At 33.2% G+C, this 25,232-nt stretch overlaps 1 non-coding gene and 1 pseudogene across 1 annotated transcript; one reads left to right on the top strand and one right to left on the bottom strand.

The window, feature by feature from the left end:
* The window catches only part of LOC110652846 (tubulin alpha-2 chain-like), a 42,378-nt pseudogene extending 19,338 nt beyond the window's left edge, over positions 1–23,040 (bottom strand).
* Positions 120–227, top strand: LOC131169965 (small nucleolar RNA R71). The gene has a single exon (XR_009140910.1). It is a non-coding gene; the product is annotated as a small nucleolar RNA R71 (small nucleolar RNA).
* Positions 23,041–25,232: the final 2,192 nt, after the last annotated feature.

Below are 25,232 nucleotides of genomic sequence, written 5' to 3'. Positions count from 1 at the left end.
GCTCATAAGCTTCATCTTCATGCTTCATAATAAATTCCCCTCCTGTTTGAGCATCAATAATCCCTCTAATTGCAGGAGTGACATTTGTGTAAAAATTCTGGTTTATCATCCATTTCGGAATGGCATGATGTGGGCATAATCTCTCTAATTCCTTCCATCTCATCCATGACTCATAGAGAGTTTCATCCTCTCTTGGTCTAAAAGCTGTCATTTGATTCCTCAACTCTTGAGTTTTTCCAGGTGGAAAATATTGTGCAAGAAATGCATCAGTGAGCTGCTCCCAATTTGTAATGGAGTTGTGAGGTAAAGAATCAAGCCAATCCAATGCTCTATCTTTCAAAGAGAATGGGAATAGCTTCAATCTTGCTGCATCATCAGACACTCCAGGTTGTTTTTGCATGTCACAGATCATAGCAAATTTCTTCAGATGTGTGTGTGGATTTTCAGAAGGATGTCCTCCAAATTGAGAATTCTGAATCATTTGAAGAACTCCAAAATCCATCTTGTAGCTATTTGCATCAATTCTTGGTCTTGCTATACTCTCTCTCAAGTCATCAAAACGAGGAAAAGCATGATCCATCATACTTCCCCTAGGCACGTTTGCATTAACAACTTCTTTCCCTTGGGCTGCATCTTCATTGTTTTGACCATTTCCAACATTACCACCGATTCTAATTCTTTCATCAGCCATGACTTCTTCTAATTCAGTTTCTCTCAAGGCTTCTTTTCTTTTTCTGGTTTCTTTCTTGTTGGCTTTACAAAATTTCTCGATTTCAGGGTTGAACAATAAGGATGTGTCACTTGAGCTTCTAGCTCTTCTCATAAAAGATTAAAAGTATCTGAAAAAGAACAAACAAACACAAAATGAAAAGATAACAAAATAAAACTAAAAACAACTAAAATAATCAAGAATTCAATCTTAAACAAACAACTCCCCGGCAACGGCGCCAAAAACTTGATGCGTCCCTATCGCAAGTGCATGGGTCGTACAAGTAGTATAGAAAAGATATCGATCCCACGAGAAGTTGTGTTAATGATTGAATTTTTAATATAAAAAGTTGAGTAAATTGAAGTATTTTTGAAATTGAAGTAATGAATTGATGGGTAATGGAGTATGAAATCTAAATATGCAAAATTAATATTCTATTCAAAAATGTATTAATTAAACTAAAATTGCATCAAATTGAAATAAGCAAGTTCAAATATGGCAATATTCAAAATGGCAAGTGATTAAATTCGATTAGAAATTAACAATGGTAAAAAGGCGATTCCGGAGTTCGGGATTTCATATTCAAGCTATTTTGGGATTTTAAATTAGTTATCCAATCTTATGAAACTTATGGGTTTTAAGGAGATTAATTCTTAAATCCTTTGAATTCCCTTTCGAGTGAGACAAAGAGTGCCTTAATCAAACTAATCCTACTTTCGTGGAGTTAGAATTAATTAAGACCCATTAAGTTCTTTAATTAATCTGTGAATCCTCTTAATCCTTAGCCTATTTCTAGGTCTAAGTTAATTAAGTCCAATTTCTTGATTATCTATCACAGGGCCTTCTCCTTTCGGTGCTTCAACTATGGATTAAGAACATCACTTAATGGGATCCTACACTAAGCATGTCATTAAGCATACAAGAAATGAATAAAACTCATTAAGACCACAAAATATGGATTACCCAATCAAAATCCACAAAATATCTCAAATATTACAACCCTTACTCCAGAATCAAAGGTAAAACTACTCACTATCCATAATGCTTACAAGATATATTGAGTTTAAATGGAAATAAAGCTTTAATCTAAGCTAAGGAATAAGAAATTAAACACTAGAAATGTAGAAAAATATAAGGAAAGAAAGAAATCTGCAAATCTTGGTTGAAAATGGTGTGGAAGGTGAAAGTGACTCATCAAATTCTGCCTCTCTTCTCCTTTCCTTTTCTGCTCCCTTTTTTCTTTTTTTCTAAAATGGGAAAATGAGACTATTTATAGCATTTTTCTGACATGGAGCCCTAAAATGGTATGTTCTAGGAGGAATTATTTGAGGGAATCTCCTGCCAGCTCATTAATGAACTCTTTATGGGACTGCATAAGTGGACTGCATAAGTTATGACTTATGCAGTCCCTTATGCAGTTTTCGGCTGATTCTGAGTCACTTATGCGAAACTGCATGACTTGGTGCATAGGTTATGCACAATTCCGTGAAGGTGCATAAGGGAGGCGAGAATGTGCATAAGCTATGCAGTCTCCTTATGCACATTTCGGCTGGTTCTGGAACAGTGATCTTTCTCCTTATGCAGATCTGCATGGCTTATGCGGCAAGTTATGCACAGTTTGGTCAATGCATATTTCAGCTTGAAAACCTGTTTTTGACATCTTTGGCTGTAGAAGACACTCCTCAATGGCAAAATTCTCTTCAGTCCTTCAAAAACACCATTTTTTCCTACAAAACAAAGTAAAAATTACAAATTAATGCAAAATTGACAACTATGAAAAACTAACTAATTAACTAATGAAATTAGCTAAAAATGACTAATAATCAAATAAAAATGGTTATAAAATTAGACCTAAATGACTATGCAAACTGTATGCATCATCTAGCAAACAAAAAAAATTTGCTAGACAAAATTTCCTTTGTTGGCAATAACAAATGAAATTTTGGCTTACTGAATTACGATTGTTTTCTATGATTTTGACTGGATTTAAGAATAGTGAGTCTTCCTTTCCCACTGAAAAAACTGTTGCAGTTGTTTTGTCATGACCCAACCTATGGGTCAGACCGGCACAAGGACCTGGGCCAGCCTAAAGCCCCCGAGGCCCGTAGTAAGCCTAACTATTCCTCAACCCAACTCTAAGGCCCATTTGGGCCTAATTTCAAGAATTCAACTGGATAGAGTCCAACCATAAAATTGACCATTCAACGGAGAGTTTTTGACTCGCCTGACCTATAAACACAATATATAATAAATTGGGGAGCTCAGCTCACCATCCACATAATCAAAATATCATAACTCAAATAGGAGCTTAGCTCCCTCATCCAATTCCATCATGCATACAGTTAATAATTTTACAAGTCAAACATAACTTTTATAATACAGGCCCAAAATAAAAATAAGTGCTTCTAACACATGCGGAGTCTAAAATTTAACTCAATTGTACAAAATATATTAAATACTATTAATGGACCTATGAAGAAGAAGAACAGGTTAGCCACAATAAATAATCCTCATGTAGCCTGAAAAAATAAATAAACAGGAGTGAGCATTCAACTCAGAGAGTAAAATACTAATTTTAATCATAATCTCTATAACTATCTAAAGCTAATGCACCCTATGGAATGAAATGCAACATCGTCATAATTTTCGTATCATAACAGCAAAAAGGCAATTTGGAGCACTCACACACCCAACACTGTCAAGCAATACATATATGAGAGCTGATCCCCTATACAGCCCTCTTAATCCAATATCTGCCAGTGAGTGTCTCTCAATCGGACTTTTGCTTAATAAACCAAATGTGGTGTCCCAACGAGTGTCTCTCAAGCTGTGTCTATCTCGAAGGATCGGGTCCCAGTGAGTGTCTCTTAAGCCGTGTCTACCCATCCTGTCCATATCCAATACCATACCACACACATGCCACGCACACACACTACTCCAAATTACCACAAATAACATCTGTGGCACTTCAGCAATATAAAACGTGTCTAGTGTTTAACTACATAGATATATATTTATAAGTGATGCATGGGCATGCTTGAATATATAATAATATCAAAATTACAATTAAAATTAATATTTTACTCACAAACTTGAACCGAGGTCACTGCGGCTGCTGGGCGGAGGAGAAAGGCTGTCCCAACTCACCTGATAATTTCATTGTAATTATTTAATATATTTGACTCAATACAAGTTTAGAAAAGACCAAAGACACCCTAAGTTGTGTTGAAAATCCGGCAGAGTCTCCTCTATACCTATGACCTACCCAACCTGCAAAATGGTTTAAATAACACTTCTAAACTCAACCCATATCTCATCATCATTATATGGCCCTTCCTGGGCCCCCCAAACTAAGCAATAATTACAACATTAGACAACTCAATTATAAGACTTCAAAACTAATATTTTTCAAAAACTATCCAAACTAATTTAAAAATTCTATAAACCTGCCCTGCGGTCCTTAATAATATTATAAGGCTATTGTAATAGGAATCGTAATTTTCTTATCTTCCATGAATATTTTATAAATTTTATTCTAACCCAGTACAAGGCAAAAATTGAGTAATGTAGAGTTCGAGTTTACCTATACCAAATCTGATAACTGGAATGCGTCCAGAACGTCTGAAAATGGTGGGGTAGCCTATAATTTTGACCCGATTCTGAAATGGATGCAGCAGCTTATCTGCTCAGCCCGAAATTACAGATTCGGGCAACGATTAAATTTCCACGAAATGAAAGTACATACGCGAAGTTCACAATACCAGGGTTAGAATTATATATATATATATAAAATAATTATTTGAAAATTAGGGATGTTACATTCTTCCCCTCTTATAGAAAATTTGTCCTCGAATTTTACACAAGGCAGAACAATGACACATAGTTGCATATCAAACTTATGAGTACTTGCTGCGCATATCCTGCTCTAACTTTCAAGTGCATTCCTTCATAGATTAACTCCTCCATAGGACTAACCATAGGGATTTGCCTTGACCAAAGTTGTCTCATCTGATAGTCTATTATGGCTACTAGTTGCTCCTCAAAGATGAAATTCTCATTTAACTCCACTGTTTCTGGTCGCAACACATGAGAAGGATCGGGAACATACTTTCTAAGCATGAAAATGTGGAATACTGGGTGGACATGAGAAAGGTTTGGTGGTAACTCTAATTGATAGGCAATTGCTCCCACTCTATCCATGATCTTAAAAGGTCCTATATAACAAAGTGCCAATTTGCCTTTTCTTTCCAAATCTCATAACCCTTTTCATAGGAGAGACCTTCAAGAACACGGTCACCCATTGCAAATTTTACATCTTTCTGCCTTGGATCTGTATGGATGGTTAAAAATTTTTATGTCTATCTGCCCCTATAGTAGTATGCCAGCTACCATCCTCCTTCTGAGTCTAAACCATCACATCTGACTACTCGTTTACCCCTCTTTTTTTTTGTCATCTCTAGTACTCATTATAACTCCACTACTCTCGACTTGATATTTGATAACTTTAATCAACTTTGGCACTTACCTCACTTTTATTATGCCCTAACGTGTCTCTTGGTGACTTCAATCCTCATTCCATTGTTTTAGTAATCTTTGTTCCCCAAAAACATGACTTATGTTCCTTACCCTAGAGTATCCTATGAAATGTTTTCCTATAACACCTATCATATACATCTCATTCGAAACCTTTACTTGTCCTATGACCTCAATGGTCAATACCTATAAATCTTCTCACTCCCATGATACTTCAAATTTCCAATCTCTTTTGTGTCATTACTAAGGTCCTTAGACCAGCTCCTGTCCATCTTATGTAACTAGTTATGTAGAGCTCCATCCAAGTGTCAAGTGTACCCTATGCCACTTATCAATATTTGAAAGTGAACTAGGTCTCTTCTCTTATAGGACAAATGTATTTGTATTCCTGACAACCCAGTTAATGCAACTTTATCGTTTCCCACTCCTTCTCTGGAATGAAAATATCTAGACTTCTTCCTAAAGCTTCTTAGTATGTGGCCTACTTCTGACACATTGGCACTTAAATCGAGGCTCTACTACTTCTTTAATCTATCATCTCATAATAACTTGTTTCAAACATCTCTTAGTGAGTTCCTAGCATACCTATTCCTTCTTATCATCATCATTATAACTAGCTCTACCGAGCTTTCTTCCTGTCCTTTGGATCTTATCCACTTTCTTTTCCCATTTCTGCTATCATTGATATCTTTTCAACATGCTGTACTTATTCCTTAATCATAGTCCTATCTCACCCTTACACCTTTTCCTTCAAGGATGTCCATCCCATCATCAACTTTAACTTTTTTTTTATTATTATTATTTCTTAGTCTTATTTGGATTACTAGTTCCATTACTTCGAGAATTCTAACTTTATGATTGACTGCTACCAGCACATTCTTCACATTACATAACACTTGTAATTAACCATAGAAAATTCTTTTTGCATCCCCTTTCCCAACTTACCTATCAGAACATTATCATTCCCTACCAGCCTTAGTAGGAAATTGCTTATCCTGGATGGATAGGAGTCCCATAAATTATAAGTTCCATATGAACTAACACGGCTGTGGGAAATATGTGCCATGCCTTAATTCTGAATAAGATACTTCACGTGTTCATTCTCCTTAATATAATCACATATTCTGCCCATAGCTTTCCAAACTTTAGCCTCAACTTTTCCCATTAGTAACAATTTCATTTGCTGTAACTCATTAGCAAATAACACTTCCTCCAACTTATAGTTCAAAAGGGTTGTGAGCCTTAGTAACTAGCTCGATTTAACTCCTGTCGCCTCTCTAATCATTCTTTCATACTTAACATTAGATACACTATTATCGTCATTTTCGCCTCAAAAGATTGGATATGTACTAACGCCCATCAAATTTTCAATTAATTGGGTTACTTTGACACGACCTCTCTTCTTAACATAATCTCCTAGAATCGAAACACGAGCCAAATTGAAAAGAAGGAGAAATGTTCTCCCACCATTTATGGTATACCATTGTTTAATAAACAAGATTTAGCTCATACCCCTTAGTCTCCCTTTTTAGTTTCATTATTTCTTTGTAATTATTGTGCATTATTACTATCAGCTGTATCTACCATTTGTTATACTGTTGTCCTGCCTGATCTATCATCTTAGAATTTACTATTTTCTTTTTACTCTCCATTTATCTTCCATACTTATAATTATTTCTTCAATGCTCCTTATACTTGGTTATATTCTAGAAAATAAAAGCACTCACAGATTCTTTCAGATTTACTCCAATCTTACCAACAATCACTCCTCTAATCCATGTGCTTCTCAATATCTTATAATTACATCTATACCTATCTTGTCCTATTCTGACCATTATTAGCGTTCTGCTACATATTATCATACTATTATTTATTTATTTATTTATTTATTTATTATTACTTTTTTTATATATAATTATTCTATCGATCACACTGAAAATATATGTCTAACTTTAATTTTTGATTCTAGGTCTCACCACTCTAAATTTTAATATCAAGCCTCTGTGACATTATCCCTCATCTTGCATATTTATATCCCTTATGTTGACTTTTATCCAACTTACTCCTACTGATCTTGCTTCTTTATCTGACAATACAATTCAAGTTACCACAGTACGCTCAACAGTTACTACCTACTTTGATCGCACACCTCACCTAATTTCCATTATACTGTCAATAACCAAAAGGATTCTTATGTCATTGCCCCATTATCTGACAATACAATTCAAGTTACCACAGTACGCTCAACAGTTACTACCTACTTTGGTCGCACACCTCACTTAATTTCCATTATACTGTCAACAACCAAAAGGGTTCTTATGTCATTGCCCCATTATCCTACATTAGGGGTAGAAAATAGATAAGGTCTAATCCAGATCATATAACTCTAAGCTCTAGGCTCAGGCTCCTAACACTACATCAATTATGACCTGCTCTACGTCCTGTACTTCTAGGTTCCATAACTTAACAATGTTCTTCCTAATGCCATCCTTTTCTACGCTCTCTATCCTTTTTTTTTTTTATCTTGTTTACCCTTCCTATAACCACATTCACCTCCTCAGTATTTTGGCTCTATTCTTCCAAATCTGTTTTTCTAGTTTATTCTTTAGCCAACTCTTTTTGTCTTACCCAAATCTGAACTTTCACTCTTCCATCCTTTAGCTCTATTTTCTTTTTGAACCTGATTGTAATATCAGAGACTTATACCTTTCCACTATCCCTACCACGTCATCTATACCTCAATGTTACTCAGAATTGATCCTCTAACTACCCTAGCTAGACTTGTACTGGCATTCAAGCTATCTCTCCTACTGCATTTGAACTGCACTCCATCTATATATATATATATATATATATACTATGATTTATCAATGCTAACTTTTGTCCTTTTTCTTTTACTTTATTTGGAGTATACTTTAGTCTTAAGCATTAAGAAGCTAAGGATGAACTTAGGGAATAGCAGTCATACTTCTCCTGCATGATCTCTATTCTTACCCTTTTAGACTGCATACTACCCCTTACTACCTTAGGGAGGGGATTTATAGCAACTCTAATTTTTCATATCCATTTAATTAGCTGGAACTTAAAATACTAGGTATCTAAACCTGTCATTCAATTTAAAGGCTTACATACATCTTGATCTTACATATTATAATTCCTACATAGAACTTGTACCCTCTTCAGAACACCTGAGCTAACAACTTTCTATCTCACGCTACAATCCCATCTGGGACACTACTCTATAAGTCATCATTATTAGTAATAACCTTCGATCCCTTCTGAAAAGATAGGACTATACCCTAACTTACTGCAACAAAGGTACTACATTTACCACCTTGCCAAAACCATGTCAAATTAATGACTCTCTTATCACATCATAGCTCTGTAAATCATCAATTCATAGTTCCGACCTTCCCTAGGTAGTAGGGTTGCACTTTACACATTGCTGATACACACAAGGTATACTATTCTCACTAAGCTCTAAGCAAAACGTCTGTCGTATTGCAAAAACCATCCAAAATTCCATACCGAATACTAGATGGTCTCACTCTATAGAAGTCACCCTTACTTTGCAACTAATCCGCAACCTCTAGTCTGATGGCAACTCTTGATGTAACTCGAGCTCATGCTAGGGTAACCGAGTTACTGACTCTAGTTACCACCCAACTGTGACCTTTTGATATTCTAGCTCTAGATCCCTAACCAGGAGTTCTCAACTCCTCTACAGATATAGAACTCTGTTCTGGCATAATTGTACCAAAATAGAGGCCATCCGCAAACACCCTCATTATGGAGCACCACGGGGATGCACGCAACTCTACACAATAATCTCATGTCAGTACTGTAATCTGCAGCTTACAGAGCAGACATAGAGAACATTGTATAGTTACTACAATACGTCCTGACAGACTAGGTCTTCTAATCTTTTATCTCTCTTGAATCTACTATTATCATAAACTTACTCTGACTGGGTCATCCACTGACGACTGCCAGCAGCGGTATCCTCACCCTTATCTAGTGCAATTATGCTATCAAAACTCACCTTTATGTACTCGTGCCTAGCACCAAATAGGCATAACACTTACACCCATACTGATAGAAATATAGTGTTTCTTAGAGAATTTATTTCCATGGCAAACCTCAACATGTCTGCTAACTCTATTTCACACTTCTATGTACTTCACAAAACTGAAGTACTATTATATTAATCGAGGAATAACTCAAAATCTAGAAACGAAGAATTACAAAAAAAAGACGAAACATAATCCTATACTCTGTATGTGACAACTCTAGGTGCACACTTTCCCATGAATCTAAAGCTTAAGCTCTGATACCACCTTTTTCATGACCCAACCTATGGGCTAGACCGACACTAGGACTTGGGCCAGCCTAAAGCCCCCGAGGGCCATAGTAAGCCTAACTATTCCTCAACCCAACTCTAAGGTCCATTTGGGCCCAATTTCAAGAATTCAATCGAACAGAGTCCGACCATAAAATGGACCATTCAATGGGAGTTTTTGAATCGCCCGACTTGTAAACACAATATATAATAAATTGGGGAGCTCAGCTCACCCTCCACATAATCAAAATGTCATAACTCAGTTAATAATTTTACAGGTCCAACATAACTTTTATAATATTGGTCCAAAATAAAAATAAGTGTTTCTAACACATGCGGAGTCTAAAATTTAACTCAATTGTACAAAATACATTAAATACTATTAATGGACCTGCGAAGAAGAAGAACAGGTTAGCCACAATAAATAATACTCCTGTAGCCTGGAAAAATAGATAAACACGAATGAGCGTTCAACTCAGAGAGTAAAATACCAATTTTAATCATAATCTCTATAACTATCTAAAGCTAATGCGCTATGTGGAGTGAAATGCAACATCGTCATAATTTTCATATCATAACAGCAAAAAGGCAATTTGGAGCACTCACACACCCAACACTGTCAAGCAATACATATATGGGAGCTGATCCCTTATACAGCTCTTTTAATCCAACCTTTGCCAGCGAGTGTCTCTCAAGCCGGACTTTCGCTTAATAAATCAAATGTGGGGTTCCAACGAGTGTCTCTCAAGCCGTGTCTACCCCGAAGGACAGGGTCCCAGCGAATGTCTCTCAAGCTGTGTCTACCTGTCCTGTCCATATCCAATACCATACCACACACACGCCACGCACACACACTACTCCAAATTACATAGATATACATCTATGGCACTTCAACAATTATGAATGTAATATAAAACGTGCTTAGTGTTTAACTACATAGATATATTTATAAGTGATGCATGGGCATGCTTAAACATATAATAATATCGAAATTACAATTAAAAATAATATTTTTCTCACAAACTTGAACCGAGGTCATTGGGCCGACTGGGCGGAGGAGGAAGGCTGTCCCAGCTTACCTGACAATTTCATTGCAATTATTTAATATATTTGACTCAATACAAGTTTAAAAAAGACCAAAGACACCTTAAGTGGTACTGAAAATCTGACAGAGTCTCCCCTATACCTATGACCTATTCAACTTGTAAAATGGTTCAAATAACACTTCTAAACTCAACCCATATCTCATCATCATTATATAGCCCTTCCTGGGCCCTCCAAACCAAGCAATAATCACAACATCAAACAACTCAATTATAAGACTTCAAAACTAATATTTTTCTAAAACTATCCAAAGTAACTTTAAAAATTCTATAAACCTGCCCCGCGGTCCTTAACAATATTATAAGGCTATTGCAATAGGAATCGTAATTTTCTTATTATCCACGAATATTTTATAAATTTTATTCTAACCCAATACAAGGCAAAAATTGAGTAATGTAGAGTTCGAGTTTACCTCTGCCAAATCTGACAACTGGAACACGTCCAGAACATCTGAAAACGGTGGGGTAGCCTATAATCTTGACCCGGTTTTGAAATGATTCCAACAGCTTATTTGCTCGACCCGAAATTGCAGATCCGGGCGACGATCGAATTTTCACGAAATGAAAGTACATACGCGAAGTCCACAATACCAAGGCTAGAATAAAAAAAAGATATATAAAATAATTATTTGAAAATTAGGGATGTTACATGTTTCATCCACTAGTCAGTCTACTACTGCTAAGGATGATTTAACTGATAAAGATATTTTACGTTATGGAAAATTCTTAAGTGCCTTATCTGATAATATTTATCATATTTTCTGTCATACCAAAACTGCTCTTGAATTGTGGGAAGCTTTAGATTATAAATATGGCACTGAAGAAAAGGGTTTGAAAAGATGTTCAATTGAAAAATGGCTTGACTTTCAAATGGTTGATGGAAAAAGTGTTTCTGACCAAATTCATGATTTTGAAAATATTATTTTTGACATAAAAATAAAAGATGTTTCAATTGATAATTCTATTTTGGTTACCTCTCTTATTAAAAAAATACCACCTCATGGTCTGATTTTGCTAGAAGCTTGAAATAAAAACATGAAAATTTCTCTTTTGATGAATTATTTGTGTGACACCCCTTACCCGACTACAGTGTAGCCGAGCAAGTTATGCCACTCAGTGTGCCGAGCACTCTATTTTATCTTAATTAATTTATATCATGCTTTTGAATATAATTTGTGAAATATAATTTATTTAAGTCATTTATCAAAATCATAATTTATTTGAGGTTCCGAGAATTTTATAGAACATCCGTGAGTAGGCTAAAAATAGAGAAAAGCAGTTCTTGGAACTGTTAAAAACACTTCCTATGATCATATTCAATCATCTCATCACTCTCAAACTTCAATATCAAAATCTCAACATTTTTCACCATTCATTTCTCAATCATTCATCTCATGTGATAATCATGTACAAGTCACAGTTATGTATTCACTTTTCCTTTCACAAACACAATTTTCTTAACAATTCCTCTATTTGTCATTCATTCATTTCACATCATCATTAGACTCAAATCATAAATAAATTCTCACATGTGATTTATAATCACAATTTACAAGTACTTACATTAATACAAAATTATATTACATTTGTTTCAAATACACATGATAAAATAAGAGTTTAATTACAAAATTTACAAAAACCTCAAAATACAAAATGGGACCTAGTGTCCTACCAATGCACTGTGGATGGTGAGGTGACACGGACGCTATGCAGAACTGTGAACTGCCTTACCGAATCTGTAGTCTACTGGGCCCTCTGTCCAAATCTTCAGTACCTACGCGTTGCAAAAGCGACGCGCTAAGCATAAAGCTTAGTGGTGCCAATAATACAAGAAAATATAATATGCAAATAAAGATAATAATTTCCTTGCTATTGTGTTCATAATAAATGAATAATTACTAACTTATTGTTTAGTCGAGGGCTATTCATGTTTTATGATATTAACTTCTTCATGCATTTCGTTAATTATTTTCTTCATGATCTTGAGCTTCTTTGTATTTTTGGTAATCATTCCTGATACTTAATTTTCATATTTTCTTTAATGATCAGTTCAATCACAGTTATACTTTTCCATGCCCAAGTAACCTATACTGGACGACTGGACTGGATAACGGGTCGTTGGCACTGGACACCGCGGTGCCTCGGGCCGTCATACCATGGGACGCAGAACGTCTACCACGTATGCAGTCAGTATGGCTAAAAAGCCATGATATCACATAATCGGGCATAAAAGCCATGAATACGGGCATAAAAGCCATGAATACAGGCATAAAGCCTTTCGCAGTACTGCTAAAACAATACCCTATTGGCATGCCAAACTATCCAAACCAATCTTGTTAGGAATACTAGGGCATTTAATACTTTAAAATGTTAATATATTGTGCTTTATGACTTCATTATTTCATGATAAATTTCAATCATAATTCATACATTCATTTGATCATTTATATGATCACAATTCACATCAATTATTCTTTTATACCATTGTACTCAAAATACTTCTCCTCTTTACAATAATGAGAACTAATGTCTCATTCATACATTAATATGGTTTATTTATCCATTCATTATGTTATTCATATTGATCACAATTCTAAACAATGGTTCACATGTACCATTGTATTCAAAACATTTTTCCTTTCTCATTTATACATTCAAGAATCTACTTATGTAATTACAAATTTTATATTTCAAGTTGAGTTACTAATATTTTATGAATTCCATTTGTGATGGGCATATATGCCCTAACTATCTATTCACATCAATTAGGTGACTTATTTTTCATGTTTCAAGTAATCCATGAATATTTCATGGATTTCAAATTTATGGCCTAATTTCTTTTTAACAATTTTGACTAGGATGCATAGTCCATATTTGTCATACAATTCTAAGCATTTAAGCTTAGAATTGGTTCTAGGTCTTCATCTTAATTCACTAATCATTTTGATTACTATTCACCATACTAGTCAACCAAAATGTTTACCTTTTATACATAATGTATATATTAATTCTAATTACACCAAGATCCCACATTTTGAGTTTTACATTTACTAGTATTAATTGCCAATTGCAATTTAAAGTCCCTAGATGCATTTCTAATTTCAAATTTTGAATTTCAAGTTTTGGTGTCACTATTCACCTCATTGGTCAACAAAAATGTTGACTTTTGCAGACAATAGGTACATTGGTTTTAACACTCGATGTACCACATTTTGCATTTAAAACTTGTTGGAATCAATTACCAAATCCATTTCCAAGCTTATTTCAAGTTTTCATGTCACTATTCACTTCATTAGTCAACTAAAATGTTGATTTTTGCATAGAAAATATGTACATTGACTTTGGCACTTCAAACATACTACATTTTTCATTTAAAACTTGTTGGTTTTGGTCACTTTCTCAAAGCTTAGGTCATTTTGGCAAAATTGCCAATTTTAGCTTTAGTGCTCGAAGTTGCACTGTTTCATTGGTCGATTTACTGTTGGAATTTGACAAAACTTCCTTCATAAAAAATGTTCCTTATTTTGTCTAGTTTAATTTCTTTTTTTGAATCACTCCATTTGGAGTTTTGTAACTCAAGTTATGGCCAAAATAAGTTTCTGTTCACTTGTCTTTATTCATGCTGAGATTTTGGGTCTGGCAGATTTTTGGTCCAACTTTGGTCAGTAATTTGATGAAGTTAAGTTCATAATTTGGTCTAACTTTCTTCTTATGAAATGTTCTACCATACCTTAGGTTTCCATCGGTTCAAGAATCGCCTAAATCTGAGTTTTCTAGAGAGAGTTATAGTCCTCCAAACATTGCTGCTCAAATGAAAATCTGCAAAGTTGCAGGTTTGAACAGTAACTGTGACTGCCATTTGGGTTAGGTTCTGGTTATAATTTGGGGTAGGTTTCTTCATGAAAGTTGTTTTTCTATGTCTTAACTTGTTTCTGTAAAAATTTCAGGTCAATTAACCAAATCTACAGTGAGTTATGGCCAAATGAACAGTTACTGTTCATTTGGTCATTCTGCAGGGGCTGTTTGCAGGGTATCCGGATTGGGGTCAATTTTTGGTCCTCTTGCTTTGGTCTTTTGGGCATGGTTTCTTCAGCAAAAATGTGCCATTATAAGCCTAGTTTCATGTTCAATTGGCCAAACACCAATTGAACCTACACAGCCAAAGATATGGCAGTCCAAACAGGCTGGATTCACAGCCTCCCTGCTGCTGTCACTAGGCAGCCTACCAATTTGGTTTGTAACACTCTAGTTCACTTCAAATTATGATTAACTTACCTCAAATGGTCACTAATTGACCATTAGAATGTTCACTAATCATTTCATAAGCCAAGTCCAATTTTTACTCCTAAACCCTAGCTCAAATTCATGGTTTTGTACAAACTACCCTAATTAACTAACTAATTCAATATCCTTGTATTTATATACTTTAAACATGATTTCTAGTTCACTCCAAGTCCATCAAAAACACTCAATCATATTCCTTCCTTAGGACAGCCGAAATTCATGGTATACATACACATAAATTCCATTCATTTAATTCACAAATTCTTGCTTATTTTAGGTCTCTAATCATGGAAAGAGAAAGATGTATGCATAATAGGCACTAACCTCACTTTAACCTCTTGTAGGGCAGATTTCTCCAAGCTAAAACTTCACTTTCCTTCCTTTTCTAGGCTGCCAAACACTTCCCAAGAGGTAGAGACAAGTTTTTAGTGAAGGGACTTAGGGTTTTATAGTGCAAATTCATGGGAAAATGGAAGTAATTAAAGAAAACTTCCATGGAGGGTTATGGAGGAGAGGATCACGTTTTGAAGAAGAAAATGGCTGCTTGTTTTTGGTCTTCCTTGGTCTTTATTTATCTCTTTTATTAATTAGTCAAATGGTTACTTAATTGTGATTGGTTATGGCTTTTAAATGACATCATCAAGATGTCATAAATTGTTTTTTATTTCATTTTCCTTTTCTTTTATCCACTACTCATTTCCAATTTCATTTTTAGTAATATTTATTCATATTTTATTTCATATTAATTATTTACTTAACTGGACAAGTCGGCCAAAAATCACCTCTGAAGGCGAAATGACCAAAATGCCCTCCGTTTGGCTTAACTGGTCAAAATTGTCTGTACCAATTGAAAAATTTTTCTAAATATTTTCTTGGCATTCAAATGCCATAGGAACCTCAATGACCCTTCTCTGGAGTCCCAAAAATTATTTTATGAATTTTTTCCTGGGTCTAGGGCTCTCGCAGTAGAACCGCAACTTCCCTCTGGGTTACCCATCGCTTGGGCACCGGCTCGTGTGACTTAGTTGTATTTTATTTCTAAAATTTTTACTAAATTTTTCTTATTAATATTTGAGTTAATTTTGGTTCTTGACTTTAGTTTAAATATTTTTCCAGACGTTCTAGCTGTCCGGACCGACACCGGTCACCGGAACAGTAGACTGTACGGAGTTGCTACCGGGAGGGTGTTACAACTTGTCTCTTTGAGAATTGAATATAGGCATCATCTTACACAACCCCAAAATAAAAAAATTGATTTCAAGCCAAGGCACATGTTGTTGAAAAATTTTACAAACCAAAACCTAAGAGTTTTAAGAAGTTTCCATCCAAAAAGAATTTTAATGGGAACAACAACAATGAAATGAAAGGTAACAATTTTAATCGGAAAAATGGTGTAGAATGTTAGGTTTGTGGAAAGACCAATCATGTTGCCAAAAATTACTCCAAGCATCATGGTCAACACAGTAAGGCGCCTTCTAGTTAAAAACCACAAGCTAATGTAGTGACAATTGGAGATAGCTCCCAATCCCCATCTCACGGGTACTTTGTCTCTAACCTAGAGTCTAGTATAATTTTTTCAAATGAGTGGTGGATAAACTCTGAGGCTAATGTTCATGTGTGCGCTGATAGAAATTATTTTGCTTCATATAAGGTATCAAGCACAAGATCTGTGAGAATGGGGAATGGGAGTGAGGCTTAAGTCTTAGAAGACGGCCAAATAAAACTGGAATTGTCTTCTGGAAATTTTCTTGTATTAGATGAAGTCTTTCATGTTCCTTCTATTAGGAAAAATTTAATTAGTGCATCTTTGTTAGATTAGTATGATTTTAAACTTGTTCTTGGTTCTAATAAAGTTGTCATTAGTAAACATGGTAATTTTATTAGTAAAGGTTATTTGGTTGATGGACTTTATAAGTTGAATGTAATGTCTTCTTCTATTAATGCAGTTTCTTTTACTTCTGTTACAAATATTGAATGTGATACTTTTTGGCATGGTAGACTTGGGCATGTAAATTTTGATACTATGAAAAGAATTATGAATTTGGATTTAATTCCAAAACATGAAATTAATAAAAAGAATAAATGTCAAATTTGTGTTCAAGCAAAACAACCTAGGAAACCTTTTAAATTTGTGGAAAGGGAAACATGCTTGTTAGAATTGATTTATAGTGATATTTGTGATAGTAATAATGTTTTGACCCGTGGTAGTAAGAGATATTTTATTATATTTATTGATGATTTTTCAAATTTTGCTATGTGTATTTAATTAATTCTAAAAGTGAATTATTTGATAAATTTAAAGTTTATAACGTAGAAGTTGAAAATCAACTAGAAAGAAAAATAAAAACTTTACGTTCTGATAGAGGTGGCGAGTATTCTTCTAATGAAATGAATGATTTTTGTGAATTGATGGTATTATTCTTCAAGTTACTGCTCCATACTCACCTCAATCTAATGGAATAGCAGAAAGAAAAAAGAAGACCTTAATGGATATGGTTAATGCTATGTTGCTTAGTTCTGGTTTGCCTAATAATTTATGGGGTAAGGCTTTGTATTCTGCATATCTTATTTTAAATGAATTTCTTATAAAAATTCTAGTAAAACACTATATGAATTATGGAATACTAAGAAACCCTCTTTGAAATATTTCAAAGTGTGGGGGTGTTTAGCTAAGGTTAATATTCCTACTACTGAGAAAAGAAAAATAGGTCCTAAAACTATTGATTGTGCTTTTGTTGGATATTCTTTGAATAGTAATTCATATCGTTTTCTAGTATTACATTATGATATTCTTGAAATTTCTAATAATATTATTATGGAATCCAAAGATGCATGTTTCTTTGAAAATATATTTCCTGTGAAAAATATGTTATCTAGACTTGTTAATGAGGGTTCTTCTAGTTTTGATCATAATAATGTGAGTTCATATGAAACTAAAAGAAGAGAAGTAGAAAAACTAAAGTTTTTTGTGCTGATTTTTTCACCTTCTTGCTTGAAGATGAACCTTAAACATATAATGATGCTATGATTTCTGTTGATGCTCCATTTTGGAAAGAAGCAATTAAGGTTGAGATGGATTCTCTTACTTCTAATAAAACTTTGATTTTATCTGATCTTCCACCTGGTTGCAAAATAATAAGGTGTAAATGGGTTTTTAGGAAAAAAATTAAGGATTGATGGTTTCATAGTAAAATTTAAAGCTAGGTTATTTGCTAAAGGTTTTAAACAAGAAGAAGGAGTAGATTTCTTTGACATTTATGCACATGTTTCTAAAATTACAACTATTAGGTTTTTGATCGCTTTAGCTTCTATCCATAAGCTAGATATTTATCAAATGGATGTGAAGATTGGTTTTTTAATTGGTGAATTAGAAGAAAAAATTTACATGGATCAACCAGAAGGTTTTGTAGTACCAGGACAAGAGAGAAAAGTGTGTAAGCTTGTAAAATCCTTATATGGTTTGAAACAAGCCCCTAAACAGTGGCATGAAAAATTTGATAAGGTTATGTTATCTGATGGTTTTAATATTAATATTGTTGATAAATGTATTTACTTTAAGAAATTTGGTGATGCTTATGCTATTCTTTGCTTGTATGTGGATGATATTTTAATTTTTTATAGTAATATCCATGTTATCAATGCAACCAAATCTTTTTTTATCTAATAATTTTGATATGAAGGATCTAGGTCAGGTTGATGTAATTTTAGGTATTAAATTATTGAGAAATGGTGATAACATTGCTTTCACTCAATCTCACTATATTGAAAAAATATTGAAAATGTTTGATTATGCTAATGTGTCACCTGTATCTAGTCCTTTTGATCCAACAATTAAATTGAGAAAAAATATTAGAGAAAGTATTTCACAATATAAATACTCTGAAATAATTAGAGCCTTATTGTATTTAGCTAATCATACCAGATTTGATATTGCATATGCAGTTGGTAGATTAGGTAAATATACTCATAATCTAGACTCTTTACATTGGCATGCATTGAAAAGTGTATTTAAATATCTTAAAGGAACAATTGATTATGCTATTTATTATTGTGGTTTTTCTACTGTAATGGAAGGTTATAGTGATGCTAATTGGATTTCTGATTCAAAAGAAACTAAATCAACTAGTGGTTATGTTTTTACCATTACTGGTGGTGCAGTCTCATGGAAGTCTGCAAAACAAGCAATAATTTCTTACTTTACTATGGAAGCAAAATTAGTGGCTCTACATGCTGCTAGTACTGAAGCAGAGTGGTTTCAGAATTTTATGAATTGACTTGCCTTTAATTGTTAAACCTTTACCTTCAATTTCAATATATTGTGATAGTCAAGCTACTATAGTTAGAGCTAAAAGTAAAAATTTTAATAAAAAAAGGAGGCACCTGATGGTTAGACATAAATCTATATGTCATTTGATTTCTCACGGCGTGATTTCTTTGGACTTTGTCAGGTCTAAAAGTAATGTTGCGGGTCCGCTCACTAAAGGACTGGCACGCTAGCAAATTCTTCAAACATCAAGGGGAATGGGACTGAAGCCTATAAAGTAGTTGCCACAGTGGACACCCATCTTTAGAGGTGTGGTGATCCTATGAATAAAGTTCAACAGGTAAAAACGAAACTGTATGGTAACGAGAGAGAGCACATAATATTTTTATTATTGCGAAAAAATTCTAGAGTTCCGTTCCTATGGCGTAGTGCTCTCTACTGTGATGTATACGAAGAATTAAATTTTGAATGAATCCAATGGCATATTTTTTGTGGGATAATGATCACAGATTACTCTTGGAGGGTTAACCTAGTGAGTGTGGTGTTGGGGTCGCTACTGTGAAAATTTGGGCAATTTTCTAATGACACTCATAAAATGGATACGTGTGCATGACCGTAAAGCATAATACTGATAGAACCTTGATGATTTCTCACACTGTGTGTGTGGTGAATTTTAATCTGGTTCAAAAAGGACTAGTTCAAAATATTTATGTTACTATGTTCTTTCAGATTAAAACTCACTAACACTAAGTGTAAGTTCAAACCCTGAAAGTACCTGATGCCTATTACACAGTATTATATACTTAGAATTAATTAAATTTTAAATCATGTGGGGGAATGTTGGATTTTTTATTTAAAATTTTAGATTGAAAAAAAAATGTGATGATCAAAAAAATCTTTTTGACCTAGTAAAGTTTGTTCCCTATTTTTTGGAAACTAATTCTTTTTAGCGTTACTTGTTACTTTTAAGGATTAGTGGCCTAATATCTCTAATTGGTGGATTAAAACTAGGGATTTTTAGTCATTGAAAAATGCATATATTTTCCAGTTCATGAACCACCTATTATAGCCACCCATTATCGTCGCATGCTCTCCACTAAATCCCATCCGACTTTTAATCTTGTTTTCTTCTATCTCTCACGAATTGATTGTTATATATTCATTCTATATTTATTTATTTATTACATCTTCCAGCATTGTTTTTTACTCTACCAAAGGAAGTAATTTTTTTGTCTGATATTTTGAGTATATCGACCAATAAATTCTGAACATTGAGAATAATCGGATCGGGAAACTCTTAGCTGCACACAAGAGTTTCAACAGGTTAAAGTATTTTGCGAGAGGGACGTTCTTAATTGATTACTCAGTGCAAACAGACCGTTTCCTCTCAAAGTGTAGCGCTAGAAATCAGCATGATTCAATCCACAAATTAATTCACAGGTTACTCTAATCTTTTTTTTTTTCTTGATTTTATATTATTATTATTTGAATTTTGTTATTTGTTTGTGGTCCATATTTGTTTTTTTTTTTAATCTAATTGTTGATTTGGTATTAATTTTCTATCAAGGATCACACTTGGCCATCATGGAAGAAGGCTCAAAAGCACTGTTGGTGATTTCTGCAACCGAAAGCTCCTCATGGTAGGCCTTCTCAGCAGAAATGACAGGAGCATAAGATGAAAGCATGAAGTGAATCCTGGGGTATGGCACCAAGTTAGTCTGAAATTCAGTTACATCCACATTTAGGGCACCATCAAGCCTCAGAGATGCGGTCAGGGAAGAGATCACCTTAATCATCAAACAAAGAAAGAGTGAGTCACAGACCCCTTGAGTGGGATAATTGGGTCTATGTTTCAAAAGAAAAATGTGTATACCTGAGAAACCAATCGGTTAAGGTTGGTATAGGTACGGCGCTCAATGTCAAGAGAGCGCCTGCAAATATCATATATAGCCTCATTATCGAGCAGCACAGCAACATCAGTGTGTTCCAGAAGGGAGTGGGTAGAAAGGACACTGTTGTATGGTTCAACAACAGATGTTGAAACCTGTGGTGAGGGATAGACTGTAAGCCAAGCTTGGATTTCTTGCCATAATCCACTGACAGACGTTCCAACAGGAAGGGAGCCAAGACCTAACCCAGTGCCTCCACCGACAGCATTGAACACCAAGAACCCTTGGGAGGCCAGTGCAGTTGTCGGCAAGCTTTCGGATACCATCCAAGCAAAGTTCAACAATCCCTTTTCCAACTGCAAGACAGAGAGAGAGGAAAGAAGTCAGCCAGTAACGATAAACATCGGTAAGAAGATCCCAAAGCATAAAAGGGGGATATAATATTACTAGTATAGTGGCCACGTGCAAAGTTGTTAGCTGCATCTTCCTTGCCACTAAAGAGCTGGCGATATGCACCAGTCCTAACTTCATCAATAACGGCGGGCTCTAGATCAACAAAAATTGCACGTAGAACATGCTTCCCAGCACCAGTCTCACTAAAGGTATTGAAGGCATCATCACCTCCACCAATGGTTTTATCACTTGGCATCTGGCCATCAGGCTGCACAGGACATAACATACATGCTTAGCGGTGATCTAACAAGAAAAAGAAGGATCTACTAAATTAGTACTCATATATTCAGAAAGAGGTTTTCCTTCAATTGCCAAATGTCCAAATCTAAAAGAGTAACTAATACTGCCCATGTGATATTAAACAAGAAAGCTAGAAAGTATTATTTATTGTGCATAAAAGAATATCGGAGATACACTGAAGAATACAGGTATGACAGCCATATTCAAAACATAGACAAAACTTTACAATTTTCAGAAATGCATAAATAAAATGCATTTTTACATTTATTTCCGCACTATACTTACCAATATAAAATGTGCAACCAAAATAAATATTCAATTACTCAATTTTTTAGTAATTTAATGATCCTTACTTTCTTTATGAAAAAATGAGCTCTATATGCCCGAACACTTCAAGAAAAATGCTTGCAAATAACTTCTTGGCAAATGTCAGGCTACAACTTAGATCAAGTACCCACATTTAAAATACAGAGACAGCAAAAAATTATTTAGAATAAAGAAGTATAGCAATTAAAACACCAAATCAGGAGTATAGCTAATGAGAAATCAGCGCAAAAAAAACAATAAAGAAGCTAGCTGGAGCACAAAATTCACAAAAGGAACACAGAAGCAAAGCACACAAATAATACGAACAGATCCTGTGAAATGTTGACTGGATAAATGTTCATTTGCAATCATTGATTATCAAATAAAGCCATATGGAATTTCAAATGCAACACAGATTCAAGGAAATACAACATTAACAAGCATACATGACACTAATTTAGCACTGTGGAAAGCATTCCTCGATATAACAAACTAATTACAAAAAATACAAAGAAATTAAGAAAAAATAAAAAATTACATTAGATCAGGTAAAACGGCAGCCACTTAAGCGTTTAATAACTGTCAATGAATATGAACCTATGCCAAAGGTACATCAAAGAAAATGAAATTTGAACCAAATCCAGCAGCAAGTATACACCAGAAAGGAAAGTGAAAACCTAAATCTAGAATATGAAGTAGATTTTCTACATGAAAGAGATCATCATATAAATATAAATCAGAAGCGAAAGGAAAAGAAATGAACCTGAATGCCGTGCTCGAGGCAGTAAAGTTCCCAGCAAGCATTTCCGACCTGAATACCGGCCTGGGCAATGTGGATCGAAATGCACTCTCTCATTTTTGCAGGGAAGGAATGGTAAAGGTTTTCCGGAAGCTGGAGGAGAAATGGCGTTCGAAGGAGGTCCGTCCTCTATCTTTGTCGCTTTGAGTTTATAAGGGAGCGGAAATGTATATATATGTATTCCTGGTGAGGTGGGATCTAACTGTGGTTGGTTGAATTGTGGTCAAATTCAGGTGCCGGTTACAACTTATAACCTTGTTCTTATTGGCCAGATATCCAGATCTAACCACACTAAATTTAACCGTAGTTTTTTATTTTAATGAACTGTCTTTAAGTTGAATAAATTGCAATTTTTTAAGATGAAAAATTGAGAACATACCAAGACAAAATTAAAAAAAAAACATTTAATAGATCACCTTCAAGAATAAGACCAAGTTTTTTTTTAAGAAAATAATTCATATATAAAAAATTTATATATATATATTAATAAGATTATTAAAATTAAGAAAATAATTTTTAAAAAAATTAAATATTTAATTTTTAAAAAATATTTTTCCGTTAACCCATATTTTGAGCATTCTAAAGGACAAATGGAGAAAAATTACAAAAGATTTATCTATTGCTATTTCTTTTCCAAATTTTTAAGGGCTTTAGTGATAGATAATTTCTTTTTTGTAATTTGGGCTCTGCTTGTTTGTGTTCATTTTCTAGTATTTAGAAAATTTAGAAAATATGTTAAAAGAAAATGTATTACTGGTTAAAGAAAAATTTAAGTAATTTTAAAGAAAATAACAAAAAGAAGAGAAAGCCATTTTTTAAATTTTAATAATTTTATTAAAATTTTAAAATATTTATACATATATTATATAAAATATCTATCATTAGTGTAATATTATAATCAGATAACATTTCTTTAGAGAAATAATTTTTATAGAAAAAAATTTTCATATATATGAGAAATAAATGGAGTTTTAGATTTTAATTTTTAAAAAAGTAAATTAAATAATATTTTAAATTATAAATTTGACAAATTCTATGCATTTTGATTTTAATAAATCTCATATTTATATCTGCTTAGAATAAATTTTTAGTGTATTTTTTAGATTTATTATTATGACAGATTTTTTTAACTTTTAATTTTATTTTTATATAAATATTTTTTTTTGTAAAAAAATATAATACATTGATTTATATTTTTTTATTCTATTTTTATTACAAAAAAAAACTCTTAATAAAACAAAAACAGAACCATATAAGCTCTAATTTGAAACCATTTTCCTTGCATTTTCCATCTATGTTCGCTCATGGCTTTCACAAAAAGAAAAGAGGAAGAAGTTCTGAAAGAAAATAAAAAGCAAAGCAGAACAGCGAGTGCAGGAAAATTATTCTCAAATAGCTTTGAGAAAGAAAGGACGAAACAGAGTAACATGCAATCTGAGTTCTGGTTGCATGAATCGGCTTGATGTTTCCTGTAAGTGATGATTTTCCAAATGGCATTAAGAAAATCGTTTAAAAAATGTGTAAAAATTTTATAGGAACATGCACGCGCACCTTCTCGGGAAGAAACATCTCCTTTGTGACACCTAAGTTTCCCATGGATCCTTTTGACACGTCACTGATAAGGTAAAATTGCGATTATTTATTATAAATTTTATTTATTTTTATATTTATATATTTATATAAAAAACATAATAGAATTTTTAAAGAAATATTGTATGATATTTTTTTTTAAAGTTTATTATGTATAATCAGTGACTCTCTTTTATACTCTTTTATAATAATAATTATTTAATTTTTTTATTTTTTAAATATTAATATTATTTACAATTTTACTTAACATTTATGATTTAAATCATTATTTTTCTTTAAAATTTGATTTTTAAAAATTAAAATTTTTTGTGATTAAATATAATATTTAAAAATTATTTATATTATTATTTTTATAAATTTATTTATATAAAAATATTATTTATCACATGTCACCCTCCATAATAATATTCAAGTGTACGTATATCTTTACCTCATGATAGAAAAAAAAAACCTTTATAATAACAATAATAATAATTCCTTGAAAAACTTACCGCTTGTCACATTTCATTAATAATTTTTTTTTATTTTTTTATAATAATAATTATTTAATTCTTTCTTACTCTTTTAATTATAAATATTATTTATAATTCTACCTTAATATTTATAATTTAAATTATTATTTTTTTTAAATTTAAATTTTAAAAATTAAAACATTTTGTGATTAAATATAATATTTAAAAATTATTTATATTATTATTTTTATAAATTCATTTATGCAAAAAG

This window comes from Hevea brasiliensis, chromosome 10 (genome assembly GCF_030052815.1).
Source record: "Hevea brasiliensis isolate MT/VB/25A 57/8 chromosome 10, ASM3005281v1, whole genome shotgun sequence".
NCBI lineage: Eukaryota > Viridiplantae > Streptophyta > Magnoliopsida > Malpighiales > Euphorbiaceae > Hevea > Hevea brasiliensis.
Note: the sequence above shows the minus strand (reverse complement) of the source record. Positions and strands in the feature narration are given on the sequence as shown.